Raw genomic sequence first — 16978 nt, 5'->3', positions numbered from 1 at the left:
GCCGGTGTAGAGGGGGATGGGCAATACAGCAAATGTAAAGGACATGAGATTGAATCACAGCCTTGAATCACCAAGTGCTGTACATACCCATATAAATATCGACTATGATTTTGTAAAATAACACTGTACATTGATGTATGCTTTAGCAACTCAACGTGAACATTTGAAGACCGCACTATGTCTTAAATAGGAGAAATGTGAAACTTGCAACTCTTGCGTAAGGGACACTGAGAAGTTTGGAAGATAGCCTGAGAGCCTCGCGGTCTACAGTTCACAGGAAACACCGAGGTTGCAAGAGAAGGCCTCCTGTTCTGCCTCGCATTGATGTTGGATTTTTTTGGAAAAAAAAATACCTTTAATAGGCTATTGCATTTCAGTTACGTTGGGAGGACGCTGTAGGTAAGGTATTTTGTTATTCCAATGAAGGGTTTGATGGCAAATAGCTTATGTTTTTTTATGAACTAGGCAAAGTTGATGCAGAAGTTGGGAGCTCAGCTTATCAGCTCTTGTTTATCAACATAAATTGTAGCTTTCCTCTTTCAACTCTTCTTGGTTGAATGTTTCTGCTGTCACGTTAATTAATCAAATCCCCACAAAATTAATGATGTAACACCGTGTTGGTTGGTCTGCATGTTAGCTTGATGTAACTAGCTATAATCACAATCACACTTTGCCAACAACCTCGTGCTAAGAGCTGTTTTTTTTGCTGTAAACATTCAGTGATCGACCCATTGTTATGCTGCATTTCTTACCCTTTACACCTATATCACATCAATAGCATTCGTGCCACTCAACATAATTAATTATCAAAGTGAGCAAAGGTATCATTTTAGTTAGCCGTTAGCTTAGCTGAGAGAGGCTGTCTTAAAAGCTTATACGATTTAAATGCATTAAAGTGGTAAAAATCAAAGGATCTTATTTGTAAATAAGGAGAAATGATTGAAGTGGGTTTCGTGGCAGAACCTGTTTCCATTTTAGTGTTGGTTGCCTTGTTCTTGTGTTAATCAAGTTTATATGTGAAAACAGACATGGTAGAGTTTGTATTTACAACATTCGTGCTTGTCAGAATAGAATTTATTAAGTCTCAGTTTTGCGAAAACATTGGAAATTATGTATTCGGATCCTTAACTGTATTGCTTAGCAGCTTGGAGGTACTTTGTTAGACTCACAGTGGATTTATTTTCTGTCGGTTCTAAAAGAAGATAGTTTGTCGGGATAAGCAGATATCCTGTTGAGCACTGCTCTCTGATTCTGTACATTTATATTTTTGATGTAGCCTGCTTCCATCTCTTGATAACTTTTGATGTATTTATAATTTCTTGATCAGGTCTATGTGTTTTCTTTGGGAAACGAAAATAACGCGAACCCCAAGAACCGTGACTTGCTTTTCTTATTCTTCATATCCGCCTCCCCCATCAACCAACCCCCAACTCGAGCCATGAGAAATGGGTGGTATTTCTAAGGGGAACTCGCCTTTCCTTTTTTAGCCTCCATTTTTATTTCAACAACAAGTGAGTGGAAACGACAAGGAAGACAAGGAGACTGTAACTCAACCATATTCCCACACAATATCTATATATAGGCTAGTTTTTGGGTGACAGTTTTCGATACGCTGCAAATAAGTAACATTTGCTGTTCTGTTCTTTCCAGCATGTAAAATGAACCTCGAGGAAACGCCTGCTGTTGTGGCAAGGCCGCGTACTCCATACTCAGGGTTACTTTTGCATATACACGCAATAATTGCATTATTTTAGCGGTCTTCTGGCTGTATGCTGCCCTTTCTGTCCGTTCACTGATAAATTTGATATCATCAGGAGTTCAGGACCCTGAACAAAGAGTGTCCATAACAGTGCCTGATAGAATTAACACATTATTGAAATGGTTTGCTATTTGCATGGACAGTGTCAGGTAAAACATAACTGTAAATTAAACTGTACAGGGGGGGGGGCTGCTGGAGGTTTTTTTTGTCGTTAATGCTGTTCGAATGAACAGTTAAACAGCTTCAGTAAAAATAGTGACTGGCCATTTACATAAAAAATGTTATTCTCAAAATCAAACAGCTGCATGATCTGCTTTGAAAACCTTAGAAAGGAAATGTTTTTTCTTTTGTAATTCCTGAAGAGCTTCCTGGCAACTGCAAGTGTGTGATTGTGCTTGTCTGACATTTTCCCAGTATGTTTTCAGGTTTTATTTTCGTTCGCCTTGAACTGTGAAACCTGATCTTTCTGTGACTCACCCAACTCGTTATCTAAAGTCAACGTGTGTCTTTGTCAAGAGACAAAGGACAAGCTTGGAAAATCTTAACTTTTAGCAGTTTCGAAAATAAATGCCCTGATGCATTTTAGTATCAAACTACTGGTTACCATTTAGCCTAATATATTAATTTAGAGAAATTGTACCACAATTGAGACATGCCAAATATGCAACGCATTTTTTCTGGATCAAAACCTTTCTGTTCTGTCCTCATTGTTTATGTTATTTAGGTTTGTTTACATCTATTTATATGTAATACTTTTTATTACCAATGTTAAATATTGTGACTTTATTAAATACTTTTTGATCTTGAAGATTCCAGCTTTTAAGGGATTTTATGACATAGCCTACTGCATTTTTAATAGAAAATGATGCATGATTCAATGAATGCACTGTTGCGATTCTTTTTCATGCATATAATTGATATATTCGGCCAAATGTCTGTAATTTATTATGATTATTATAATTGCATTTTAGGGACTTTTTTTAGTTAACTGGTAGGACAATCTGTTTCTTCCAAAATAATGTTTGGTTGATACTTGAGCTCTTGTCTTTAGAGTCTAGACCACATGATAGGTGATTTCTAACCCCAAACCAGTGCATGAACAAAACATAGCTCATTGTGATCAATTCTTTAAAAAAAAGGATATTTAAAATGTTTATTTTGTATTAATGAAAAATACATTTAACTGTAGAAAAAACATAGAGAAAATAGTGTTTGTGTGTAGTTTTGTGGGTTCTTAGCTCTTGTTCTCTTATTTGGGGCTAAAAAATAGTTGCCGAGATGCCTGCTTCTCTTCTGCTTTGTGATTGGATGGTTTCAGACAGCCTCAGCCAATCAGATGCGTTGGAGTGTTGTTGCTCTCTCTCGCTCTCTCTCAGGAAGTATCTCCCCCCCCCCCCCCTCCCCCTCCTTAACCAGTGTTTTGGAACAACTAACAGCACAGTCTTAAAACAGCTTTTAGTAGCATAAACAATGTTTTCTAACTGAAAGAGAGAAGAACATAATGCGGTATCCATATGCTCTGTCAGTCAAGGTTCTCTAGCCTTTTGTTTCTATGCGCCCTGTGCGGCCATTTTATCTCTTGAACAATTTTCCAGGTATTTGGCAAGGGTGGGTCAGTCATCAGTCAAACAAGCTGACAGAGAGAATTTAGTTAAATTAAACACAATTTTTACATTGGTCTCTGGTGATACCATCACAAATACCCAGAAGTCTTAATAGGATACAGCAGGATTTGTTTTTGTAATCAAATCATTTACAAATTGTAGGCAGAAATGTATGTGGCCACAATCCAATACTTCTTGATGCATCCCAGTCAACAGAACGACCATCTACTCCCCTGTCAATCAGCCTTTTTGCTAAAAAAAAGCCCCTTTCACTTTGTTGGGTATGTGTGGCTTTAAAACAAGAGCAATTTTCCTATTGGATTTGAAAATTCAATTTTGAAAAGTCATGCCATCATAGGATATTTCCAGTATTCCTGATATCAGGGTATTTCCTGCATTTGAAAATTTTTAGCCTTCACCATATTTAGTCATGCTGTCATGTCCTGTTTTGTGCATAGCCTATAAGTCACTTTTGCTTCTGTGTGTGTGTGTGAATGTAGGCGCTGTATGAGTGTGTTTTCAATCTGAACATGAACAACAAACACGAATAGTGCAGCAAGTAGTGTCAACAATTGTGAAAATTGTCTTGTGCAACAAAATACAAACAGTGAAAATTATTTTCACTAACTATAGAAGTATTGGGTTTGTTTGATGAATCAATGCTTATCAAAACTTGATGACTCAATCACATTCACTACGAGCCTCTGAATCTCCAAAAGCGAAAAACCTGATATTATCTTAGTCGTGAATCTCCTCTTTAAAGGTGCATTGTGTAATTTTAGCGCCATCTATTGGTGAGGAAGCGAATTGCAACCAACAGAAGTTACGGTGGCTGACAGGAAAAGACGCCGTCGTCTGAGACCGCAGAGAGTAGCCAGTTAAGCAATGAGGTTTCTTTACAAAGATAAATTAAGAAATTAGGTTTACTTAATTATTCAGTCAAACGATATGTTATGTTATGTTCTCTCTGTCTCTCGATGAGAAACTGCTACGTTATATCACGTAACGTTAGTCTGGACGGATATTAATGAGCATGACATACGTCTGATCAAAGCTTATTAGTTTCTGTTATTGGTAAGTTCCAATACTCCTAGATGACCAATAATAGCTTTGCTATTAACTGATATATGATGGTAATTATCTGTACAATATTGTGAGCACAGTGTATATCGTTAGCGAACGTGTATATATCTATATACAGACTGAAGACACTGAAGACTGGAGTAATGATGCTGATAATTCAGCTTTGATCACAGGAATAAATGACAGTTTACCATATATTCACATAGAAAACAGCTATTTTAAACTGTAATAATATTTCACTCTTCTCCTAGAAAGGTACTCCGCTCTTGCTGCAGGGTCAGAATTTTTACTTCGCTTGCCAGTGGCATCTGGTAAAATAGATTAAAATAGTTTTGAAATTGAAATAATAAAAAAAAAGATCCCAAATTGCATAAAGTTCTAGCCTATTCCAAATTATACTAATGTGATAACTACATACCAACCATTACAAAGGGTTTTGTTTATTCCAATTTGAGAGAATTACAAACCTGCTTAGTGCTTCCATGGGTCCTTGGTAAATTGGTATATGATGTAACTTCCTTTTTATATAGTTTTCAATATAAAAGTCCCAAAATGGTAGTTCCTGGATGGTCGCACCACATGATATTTCATAAAATGGACGTCATGGGACAAAGTTTGTTTGTATATTATGATGGAAATATAAATACAAATGCTTTGAATTTTTTTACAGGATTACAAAACACTTTGGAAATCATGCCAAAGAGTGCAGAAAATAAATTTAGAGTAATTTCAAAGACGTTTCCCAAAACAGATGTTATGGCCGGAGGGTCGCACCATATTTTGACACTTTAAATTACAAAACAATCACAATAACTAAAGGTTTTTGAGAAGTTAAAGTGAGTACATGGGAGAGGTACTGCAAATATACAGTATCTTTTTATGCATTTAAAACAGTTTTTACCTGAAAATTTAGGCGTCACGTCATTGACCCATATGATACTGCATTTCTGTCAACATATCCTCCTAAATATTACACAATGCACCTTTTAAAGGACTTTTTAAAGCATACAGATTGGATTAGCGGTTCAAAAGTTATTAAACATTTTAGAACAGTAGTTATTTTTAGCCAACGGGTGCTGTATAGGGCTTTAGAGCATTTGGTTGGGTGTTTGCAAACAGTGATTGTTTTTTTGTGGGGGCTGTACTGGTGATAGAAAATTACAGTTCTGCAGTTGCAACATATGGAAGCCACGGAATAAGCTAATTTCGAGTTTATATCTCACGATTCTGACTTATTGCTTCTCCCAATTCCGTCAAGAAAAATCTGAATTTCTTGATGTTTTGTCTTTTTTCTTTTGCTTTCTTTTGCTTCATGTTTTGTCTGTAGCAATGTTCAGGGAAGAAGGAGGCGGGAACCGGCGAACATTCAAATAAACTTTATTAAAATAAAACAAACCAAACTAAAATACCGCCAGCAGCCCCTCGCGGACGACTGCTGGCTAAAATAAAACACAAATACAAAAAAAAAAACGCAACTAAAATACAGGCCTGTTCCTCTCTCGATCATCAACGTCGTCGCTCCTCCTTTATGCTTCCGCTCCTCCGTGAGAGATGCGAGACCGGTGTGCTTCACAGGTGTTGCTCATTAGCAATCGCACCACCTGTTCGCCACATACCCCCATCGCCCCTCACAGGCCGGGGGGTACCCAAGAGCCTGTGCCCCCCCCCCCCCCCCCCCCCCCCCCGGCGGCGATGATCCCTGGCGGATATGGACCGACAAGCCGAGGGAAACGGAGACGGAAGCATGAGGAGCGACAGATCGAGAGAGGGGAGAGAGGAAAAAAAAAATTGGTCCGGTTCCCACAACGCGCTGCCATCTGGTCATCCACCAGCTGGGCCATCTTCTCCGCGGTGCCTGGCGGTGACGCTGAGTAGCCCTCGGTGGACGGCTCGACGCTCCTCCGCCGCCCGGTGGACGGCGACGGCTCCTCGGGTGCCTTGGGCAGACGGTAGGGGTCCCCCGCTCCCTGCTCCTCCCCTTCATTGGTGGACGGCAGCAGGCTCCGGCCCACGGCGAGCGGCGGCGGCGACTCCTCTCCCTCCCGGATGGCAGCCGCCCCTCCAATACCCAGGCGGCCGGCAGCGAGCTCGACCGTCCCACCGGCAACTCACTCCAGCGCACCGCCTCGAGCGTCCATGGCCGCTCCTCCCCCACTCCCTGCTGCTCCCCTTCTGGCGTTCCTCCCTCTTCCCGGGTTTCGGCACCAGTGTAGGAATGTTCAGGGAAGAACTGTTCAAGTCGCGGACGACTGCTGGCTTACCTAAAATAAACATAACGGCCAGCAGCCCCTCGCGGACGACTGCTAAAATAAAACACAAATACAAAAAACAAAACTCAACTAAAATACAGCCCTGTTCCTCTCTCGGTCATCAACGTCGTCGCTCCTCTTTTATGCTTCCGCTCCTCCGTGAGAGATGCGAGACCGGTGTGCTTCACAGGTGTTGCTCATTAGCAATCGCACCACCAGCCTCGCGCCGTTCTCTCACGTCCCTCGGCCGTCCTGTTCGCCACATTGTCTTTTTTTCTTTTGCATCAGGTAATTCAGACTTTTTTTCCCCCTCAGAATTGTAATGTAAACTTGCAGTTGTGAGTTAGCCATAAAGTCTGAATTGAGAGATATAAACTCGCAATTGCGAGTACAAATTTAAAATTTGGAGATGTTAGGTTTAAAGGCACACTGTGGAGGAATTCCGTTTTTGTCAAACAGCGACCCCTTGAGTCGCTGTGGAGTACTTGTACTTAACGTTACTGTCGTAAATACCACTCACCAGAGATGTCTCTGTACTCACGGCCTGATCCCCTCCCCTGTATACCGCTACCTGTTCAGTAGGATGGCGTGGCCCCTTTAAGAGCTGCACGCGCTCTGTTGAACTGTCAGCAGTCTATATTGTATGCGCGCCTCCAACACCCCATGTATGCGGGTTATTTCTGTTTGATTCTCATTCTTATCCTATTTTTGTTTATCAAGTTAACGCTGTGAACGGTAGAACGTGTGACAGACAGTTACACAAGTTCGATTGGGGAATAAAGTGCAAGTTGTGAGATGCCAATTGCCTCTGTGAGTCTGTCTGGCCTCTGTAATAACTTCATCTGTGAGCTATCCCTATTTTTCCTTTTGACACAACGCTTTACAAAGCGTCGGACATCGAACAGGCACAGATAGCCTCCGAAGATGTCTACTAGTCCATCAACAAGAACGCCAGGTCAGCATCGCTTTTGCATCCATTGCTGATTTTTAGCTCTCGCCGACGAGTGAAAGCCTGGCCGAGTGAGACTCTTGTCCGGTTCCTCACGCTGTCAGTTTCTCGTTTTCTTTTCCTTGACTCTTCCGACCGCGTTTTCTTTGTCGACTCTGCCAAGATTAAATTCTGAAATGCGTGCTTTGTTGATGTATGTGACGTCGTGCCGTAAAGCGACGTCGTGCCGTAAAGCAAGTCGTGATTCTCGCGAGATTTGTCGGGGGCGCTCCTCTCAAACTTACATAGCTGGTTTTTCCAGCGGCGTCCCCCCCAAGCTTTACTACCAGGATGATTTGCCCTACTATGAGTTTGTTTACCACCGAAATTACTTTGAAGCTGTTATATAAAGGTACAATTCCTCCACAGTGTGCCTTTAATGTTACCTATGTAAAATGGTTTAATTATTATTTCATGCTGTAACTTTATGGCTAAGGCATATTTTATTTTTGTTTACATCAAATTCATGCTTTAATAGTAGGGTAATCATCGCAGGTTTCATCAGCCCAGTCTGTCCGTTTAATGGTCTGCAATCATAAACATCTGCGTTTAGCTTCAAATGGGGTTTTGATGATGTTTTTCTGTTAAAATGAAGACCATCTCATTCCGATTCTGACATCCAAAGGCACAACAGTACATTTTTTCACATATTCCATGCACTTTTGGTGGTGGTTGAGGAGATTCCCCCTCCTATGTAAAGCGCTTTGAGGTCCCAGAAAAAGCACTATATAAATGTAACAAATTATTATTATTATTATTATCATTACTTTTGTGTAGGGATGGCCCGATACCATTTTTTTTCAAACCGATACGAGTACGAGTATTTACATTTGTGTACTTGCCGATATCAAGTACCGATATTTCTACCGCAAAAGTAACTATAGGCTCCCAGAAAAGAAGACAGAAGACTATTTTAGAACACAGGTTAGAAGACTGTTTTTATTTTCTTCTCTGCTTGTTTTAACAAGTCTAAAAATAAATAATAATGAGTAAATAATAAATGTATTAACACACAAACCACTGTTAATTTAACATAAAAGCAAGCAGTTACTGCGTGCATGGTCTGACATGACTGAATGCGCCCAAAGTGCGCTCCCTTAATAGTCTAATTCCTAAAAAGCTGACAGTTCATCGCGATCTCACACATCTGTTATTATCAATGAAGCTGACTGCACAATGAATCTTTCATAATATCCACACTTTGTTTGTTATAATTAGAGGATTTGCCAGCATACAGAATTCAGCACTGAACAAAAAAGTTTTGAGCAGTGAGGGGAGTCTATCTTAAATGCTTCTGATTAGCCATTGCGTTCAAGAAATCAACACACATGTCTGTGATTGGCTACATCGCTCAACGCTGCAAACATGTTATGAATAGAAACTCTGGCTTGTAAATCGTTTCTATTTTGTTTTAGTTGTTCTTCTTGCTTTTCTGCAACAGATGAATGAAAATCTATTAGTTTTAATATGTTGTATTCATAGATATTTCTAGTTTGCGGGAGTCCCGCGAATCGTTTTATTCTCCCGGAACCCGCACACACAGAGTGAGTGCATTACCGCCCGCGCCCGCGCTCGCGCTCGGCCATCAGATCTAGTGCCGCGCTGCACTCTTTTGCGTTGGGAGTGCACGTCCCTATGCCTCAGTTCACCTCGACAAAGCACTCGCAGCGGCCAGTTTCGTTTCGCAAAATGTACGTGGTATCGGGGCGTGGTATCGGCAAATTTTTATGAGTACGAGTATATGAGGACAGTATCGACCCGATCCCCGATGCCAGTATCGGTATCGGGCCATCCCTACTTTTGTGCTGGTGAGACTAAAATGTATATTTTGCTAATATAATGATTGGACCTGAAGAATAGCGTGAGAACTTTATTGTGTCTGGTATTGGTATGATCTCAGTGAGCTTTTATTACGTTAGGCTTGCGCATTAAGATGATTTTAGTTTTTTCCAACATTTCAGTGTGGATGAGAAACATTTGGAAAATGCTTAAATGGTTGTGTGGATAGTAAGCATATTATATTTAGGCTATCCAGTTTAATGTAGACATAACCTAAACTGCAGATCCAGTGAGAAGCTTTTGAATTTGATGCAGAATTGTTACAAAAGACAAATGTCTCAGTGATTTGAACTAGTTTAAAGCCAGAAACCGCACTGACATTCTTAAAAGAACGCGTACCGCGTCTGGTGCGTTACGCGCGAATGATTTATTTAGTGCTTTTTGTGCATTCACGCGTTTGACGCAAATTCTCATCTGCCGCCCGAGTTGAAAAATCTGAACTTCTGCATAAAATTCGCGCCGCATTAACCAATCAGGAGCCAGCTTGCTGCTGTCACGTGGTGAAGTAAATATTTTACCACATAAAAACTTGATTTTAATATATGAGACATTAATTTTGTATGCTATTTATCCCATATCTAATCTAGATGATATGAAACATTATTATTATTCTAATGTAAAGAGAACCAACATATTTTAGTGCAAGAACATGGTTCGTGTCTGGACAGTGTTGTGTGAGGGAATTTTTTTTTTTTTTTTTTCAATTTCAAATTTGTTTTTATTTGACTTCAGAGTTGAAAGTGGTCTTAAAGGGTACACTCACCCTACATCGTGTACTAAGACCGACGGTCTTTGTTCTCCAGCTGTTCTATGGACATCTTTCCGCGGTTGAAAAACACTGATCGATCGATTTATTACATTTCGGTAAGTTGGTAGTAAAGAGTAACAGATGTTTGGTTCACGTGCCGCTTAAAGTGAGATCTGTCAGCGTTCTCTCAAGTAACATTTACAAGTGCCAAAACGGTGTTTATTGTTTGAATTTCCTAATAAAATTGACAGAATCTGAGAGCTGAGAATATGTTTCATATCGATAGTAACCTGCTCTGACTTGTCTGTCTGTGTCAGTGTCCTCTTTGCTTCGCGATTTTTCTCTGCGTGAGAAAATGGATGTGTGGCATGAGAGCGTGTAAAAAGTGACAAAATTGCGTCTCACAGTGCATTCGTGAGAGTTGGCAGCCCTGCAGATTCAGCTTGTAAATGTTTTCGGCGGGTGTGCTTCTGCTGCCGCGGTCTTGTTCATTTGCCATGTTGTTTGTGTATCTCTATCATGGCAAGCGCTGAGCCCGTTTGGAACTACGGGAGCCCAGAGGGGAGGGTTGGCGGTTGTTAAAGAGAAAACCGATTTTCATTCAAAAAGACGAGGAAGATGAGAAGGATGACAGCGTTTCTCTCGCTGCATCCGAATGCGAGGAATGGGCGGGCTCTGTGACTGACCCCGCGCCCTCAACACAAGCCAGCGCGAACGTCATGAGAACCAGCTTTGAAGCAGAGCCTCTCCGCGTGCTAACTAAGGCTGTTGAAGACCTCGGGCTCGAGTTGTCTTCGCCCGAGGAGCCCACGCCCAGCAGGCAGGACGAATGGTTCCTGCAGCGGCGCCGACAGGCCCCTCAGCAGAGACCCGCCCCCTTCTTTCCTGAAGTGCATGGCAAGCTAACGAAGTCGTGAAAAGCGCCGCATTTAGCTCGTCTAAAGCCTTCCTTCTCAACGCTCTCGACTGTCGACAGCTCTGTGGAAAAAGGGTACGAAACGATTCCTCTCCTCGAAGAGGCGGTGGCCGCACATCTCTGCCCACCCATCGCTATGGGATGAAAGCTAATGCGACCCACACATTGAAGCCTTGCCGCACCACTTCAGTTCTCGCTGGTCGAGTCTACGCCTCCACTGGCCAAGCTGCGTCTGCGCTTCACATCATGGCTGTCATCCAGGTTTTTCAGGCCAAACTTCTCTGCTCGATGGACGAGTCTGGACCTGAACTGGAAGCTTTCAGAGACCTGCGCTGCGCCACAGACCAGGCTCTGCGAGCTACCAAATCAACCGCCCAGGCGATTGGTAGGTGCACATCGAACTTGACGGTGCTTGAACGTCATCTTTGGTTTAACTTAACAGAGATGAAGGATGCAGATAGGGCAGTTTTTCTCGACTCCTCTGTCTCCACCATTGGTCTGTTCGGCCCAGAAGTCAAAGGTTTCGCGGAACTTTACACAGAGGCTCAGAAAGTGTAGCAGGCTATGCGTCACTTCCTCCCTAAATGATCCAGCTCTGCTTCGGGCCACCTCAGCTAGTGAAGCCAGCGCCGCCGGTCTCCCAGCCCCGCCAAGCGGCTGAAGTCCGTCACCGCTTTTGTTCAATGAAGCGAGAGCAGTTCCTAGAGCGACTGGGACCCCGACCCTAGATTGTGTTGGACCCGGAGCCTCGAAAGCCTTCCTAGCCACGGTGACAGGAAGGAAAAGAGTTTTTGAGTCCCACCGAGGTTGGACCAATCTCCAAAAAGCTTTTCACACATCTCCCAGTCCCCTCTTTAGTTCAGGCGGCTGGGAACTTCAACATTGTAGTAGACGAGTCTGTTTTAAAACATGCACACCTGTAAACAAACGCGACCAAAATAAAGCAATGTAATAAATGTAGGCTGTGTGCCCACTATAAAGTACGCACCCCTGCACATAAGCACTGTCCCCACAGTATCAGTTTTCCCTCTGGCTCACACTGGAGGTGTAATAAATGTAGATCGTGTGCCCACAATGAAATATGCATCCTGCATGTAAGCACTGTTCACACAGTATTACAAACACAAAACGGCTGGGCGACCGGGTCCCGATCACAAAGCAGCACGTCCCCAGACTTCATTCAACCCCTAGCTATGTGGGCCAAGGCCTGGGAAGCCATCCCCAGAATATCAAGGCTCCAGCGAGGCTATAGTTTGCGCGCAGACTCCTCGCTCAGATTCACCCGGGAGATTGTTTTTTCTCAGTGGATCTGAAAGCTGCTTACTTCCACATTCAGATAGCACCCAATCACTATTCTTGAGATTCGCAGGCTTATCAGTACACAGTCCTACCGTTTGGGTTATACCTAGTACCTTGTGCATTTACGAACCGCATGGACGCAGCTCTCACCCAACAACGGGGAGTGTGAGTGTTGAACTACCTCTGATTGGCTGGTTATAGCCCAATCGGAGGCGCAGTTAATAACTCACAGATCCTGGCTCCTCAGCCATCTAGAATGCTTAGGTCTCAGGATCAATGCTTCAAAATGCGCACTGTCTCCCAGCCAGAGTATATCTTTTCTGGGAACAGTCATAAATTCTATACAGATGAGAGCGCGGCTGACGCCAGAGCGCGTGCTCGCCATTCAGAGTCTAGCGGCATCATTCAGAGCAGGCCCTTGTGCTCCCCTCAAGGGATTTCAGAGGATGTTAGGCCTCATGGCCTTAGTATCATCAGTACTTCAGTTGGGTCTACTGTATATGCGTCCCCTCCAGCGCGCGTGGCGATCTGGCCACTTAAGCATTAAAGTAAACCACGGCTGTGTCAGAGCCCTGGCTCCTTGGAAAGCAGCTGACTGGTATCAGTCCGGCGTAAGTATGGGAATGATTTCGAGGAGGAAAGTGATCTGGACAGTAGGCTTGGGCGGTATCCAAATTTTGATACCGTCAAACCTCCTCCCTATTTTACCGGGGTATACGGTATTACCATGACTAATTAAAAATTATGACATAAGGCTCAGACAGCGTCACCAAACTGTTGGCTTGTGCCTACACCGTTCAGAAACTGAATACCAGATCGGGCATAAAAAACACACAAAAAAAATCAAGGCCAACCCGTGCACGTTGTGTCTGATCCCTGTTGACGGCATTAAATGTAATATGAGCCGTAGCCCTATTTAGACTCGACTATTTTTAATACGTGGGCCGTTATAATATGGTGGCGCCAAATAATTGTTTAACCCAGGTGCTGAGGGGGTGGTAGATATAAATACCATTTATAAATGAGCAAAAATGGGACAATTAATAATATTTAATTATTTTAATTATGACAATTGTATTCATTTTATTAATTCATTTAAATTAAATTAACAAGCAACAAGCAAGAAGTGCATTTGTAAATCCGGTGACACGCGTCCATTGATTTTTATTAATACAACTTTTCTGTCAGTGCTGCAAAGATTAAGTTGACGATCGCCATCTCCTAGTGGATGCGCATATATAGAGAGAAATGCAAATCATGGATTACATAATCAGAAGGTATAGGCTAGCCTTTTTCTTTTCGTTTTGAATTGTTTCGTTTAAAGAAATTGACGATTGATATCTCAGTGGTGAACGCGCCTATAGAGAGAAATGCACATCATGGATTAATCAGAGAGTATGCTGCCTATATTTCTTTTCCTTTTGAATTTTCGTTTAAAGAAATTGACGAATCGCCATCTCCATAGTGAACGATAGAGAGAAATGCACATCATGGATTAAATAATCAGAGAGTAGGCTAGCCTATTTCTTTTCGTTTTGAATAGTTTCGTTTAACTTGATGATCGCCATTTCCGTATAGAACGCGCATAGAGAGAAATGCACATCATGGATTAAATAATCAGCGAGTGGCCTATTTCTTTTCGTTTTGAATTGTTTCGTTTAATGAAATTTCAAGCTTTATTTAGATATCTGTCATGTCTGTGAGACATACACTGAGTTTCGGTTAATTTATGATGAGATTTCAATGCAAGTGACCGCGGCGCGCCAGCGCATGATCATGTCATGATTATGTTGTCTGCTATATTTGATTCTTATTTATTATTGGTTGATAAAAAAAAAATTATTAAAATTAGGATACAATTTATACAAAACGAAATTCACTTTAAAGAAAGGCCTTTTACAAAATGAAACTTAATTAAGTGGTCAATGTCTGACTCCCGATTCATCCCATCTTACTCGTGCTGTTCAGTTTTCATTATCAACGTAAAAAAAAATAACATTATAATATTTTAACAAATATAAACGAATGCGCTTATTTAATGAACTCGGGGCAAAATGCATCCTCGCAGCACTGAGTGGGTGGTTGTTTCGGAGATGCGACATTAGGTTAGAGGTGTTTCCATCTCTCGCGGTCACCTTTTTTATTGCAACATTTACAAATTGCCTAGTAAGTATTTACCGCCTCTCCCTTCTCTCTCTCTCTCCTCCACACTGTCACTGGATGACAACTACATAAGCATTTTTAGGCATTGAATAAATTATATTTATTTATTTTATATAAGTGCCAGTAATGACGGTATTGAAACTGATACCGTTGCTATTTTAAGACCCCCGCGGTATACGATATTACCGAAATACCGCCCAACCCTACTGGACAGATGTTTCCAACAGAGGTTGGGGGGCTCTATACGAGGGCAGGGCCATCTCCGGCCTTTGGTTGAGCCCAGAGAGGTGCCTACACATAAACTGTCTAGAGATGAGAGCAGTCGCTCTATCACTAAAAGCTTTCCTCCCATACATAAAAGGTCACCACATCTTGGTCCGGTCGGACAACATTTCAGTGGTTTCCTATATAAATCGCCAAGGCGGTCTCAGGTCGTGCAACCTGCACACCATAGCCAAACACCTCTTGCTATGGGCTCACCTCAACCTGCGCTCGCTAAGAGCAGTGCACGTTCCAGGTAGGGCTGGGACAGTTACCGCAATACCGCGGTCACCCATCCACCCGCCATCCACCCGCACCAATGTTTTTTGATCAATTTTAGAAACCGCATCCGTGGCGCTGACTGTTTTAAGGTCTATGAGCAATGCGAGGCGCTGCTGCCGCGAGGCTAGAAAGGTCTCGGCTGTTCTAGAAACAACACTGATCCAATGCAGCAAAGATATTTAAAGGCTAAAGTCCCTAGTATATTGGCTATGTTGTATCACCAGAATATCAGCAGTGAAGTCTGTCTCCGATCGGCGGACAGGGATAAATATAAATAAATAGCCTATAACGCACATCGGCAAACCTGACCTTAGCTGACTAGGCTACTGTAGACTAAAATTTTATCATTTCGTTTTGAATTTTGTTTAAAAGTAGACATTTAGGCCTAGCCTACGCCCAGTTTTGGTTCATTTGAAACCAGCTCCAGGTCACGCACAAGAGATCGCACCCGCACTTCCACGTCCTCCTGATTATATGTCTGCTATATTTGCTTCTTATTTATTAATTCTAGGCAAATAGTTAATGAAACGGTGATTAAAATTAAGGTACAATTTATACAAAACGAAATTTAATTTAAAGAAAGGCTTTCTACAAAACAAAACTTAATAAAGTGGTCAAAATCGTGTCTGACCCATCTTATGATCCTATCTTAATCATGCTGTTCACTTTTCATATAATCGACATATATTATATTATATAACATATTATATAACACTATTATGTAAACATAAATATGGAGTATAATATTTGTAATTAAGACATGTTGCAATAGGTGTTCTTTCATTTCCAATGTGAACATCATAATTTATTCTCCTGAAAATTATGAATTCAATGCGAATGTATCTGAGAATATTCTTAAATAAGGAAATATATTCATTGATTGGTTCATGCCAAATTACTGCTTGATGAAAATTGGACTATTTCAAATTGTGCTCGTTTTTTTTCGGATGCAGGCTAAAGGTGACAATATTAAACAAAGTCTGTCTAGCAAAAACGACTTCTGGTGCGTGCGCGAAAGTCTGTGGGTGGGTGGGGTATTTAAAGCGGTTAGAAAAAATCCATACCGCCCCAGCCCTAGTTGCAGGCATTCTGAACCAGGGTGTGGATATGCTATCCAGAGACAATGTCCTCCCAGGGGAATGGTCTCTTCACCCGCAAATGGTTCAGATGATATGGAGCATCTACGGCGAAGCAGAGGTCAACCTCTTCGCCTCAGAAGACAACGCTCGTTGCCAAAGTATCAAAGTATATGTGGTGGCCATAGTAGCGTTTCACGTGGCTGAGCAATCACTGCGAAGAAACGACCTAGTTGTGCGCATCCTCAAGGGGGCCAGAAGGCTAAACCCGCCTCGACCCCCCCCCCCCCCCCATACCTATTTGGGACCTTTCCACGGTCCTGGAGGCCATGAAAGGGGCCCCTTTCGAGCCACTTCAGTCTGCTGGCCTGATGCCGCTTTCACTCAAAACTGCCCTCTTGCTAGCACTGGCATCAGTCAAGCGAGTTGGTGATTTGCAAGCACTCTCAGTGAGCAGTTCCTGCCTTGAATTCGGCCCAACAACTCCAGAGTCGTCCTGAAGCCAAGGCACATATGTTCCTAAAGTGCTCTCGACTCCGTTCAGAGCGCAAGTTATTTTGCTGTCAGCTCTTCGTTCGTCAGAAGACGAAAGAGACGCGAACCCACTCTGCCCTGTGAGAACTCTGTCTATTTGGAGCATTTTGCCCCCTTCAGGCAGTCAGAACAGCTCTTCGTGTGCTTAAGAGGCCGCACCAAATTTCCATTACATGT

At 42.3% G+C, this 16978-nt stretch overlaps 1 protein-coding gene across 4 annotated transcripts in view; it reads left to right on the top strand.

The window, feature by feature from the left end:
* Positions 1-16978, top strand: part of setd5 (SET domain containing 5) — a 77994-nt gene continuing 61016 nt past the window's right edge. For 2 of the 4 annotated variants that reach the window (XM_077199093.1, XM_077199092.1), the window contains exon 1: positions 1-399. The gene's annotated coding sequence lies outside the window, so the exon portion shown is untranslated. The remainder of the gene's footprint in view (positions 400-16978) is intronic. The other 2 variants (XM_077199091.1, XM_077199090.1) reach the window with 1 other exon arrangement.

The sequence above is a fragment of the Siphateles boraxobius genome, unplaced genomic scaffold, assembly GCF_051911475.1.
Source record: "Siphateles boraxobius isolate OS27281-9 unplaced genomic scaffold, OSU_SipBor_1 41, whole genome shotgun sequence".
NCBI classification, from domain to species: domain Eukaryota; kingdom Metazoa; phylum Chordata; class Actinopteri; order Cypriniformes; family Leuciscidae; genus Siphateles; species Siphateles boraxobius.
The sequence above is the reverse complement of the archived record's forward strand: the minus strand, read 5'-3'. Positions and strand labels throughout refer to the sequence as shown.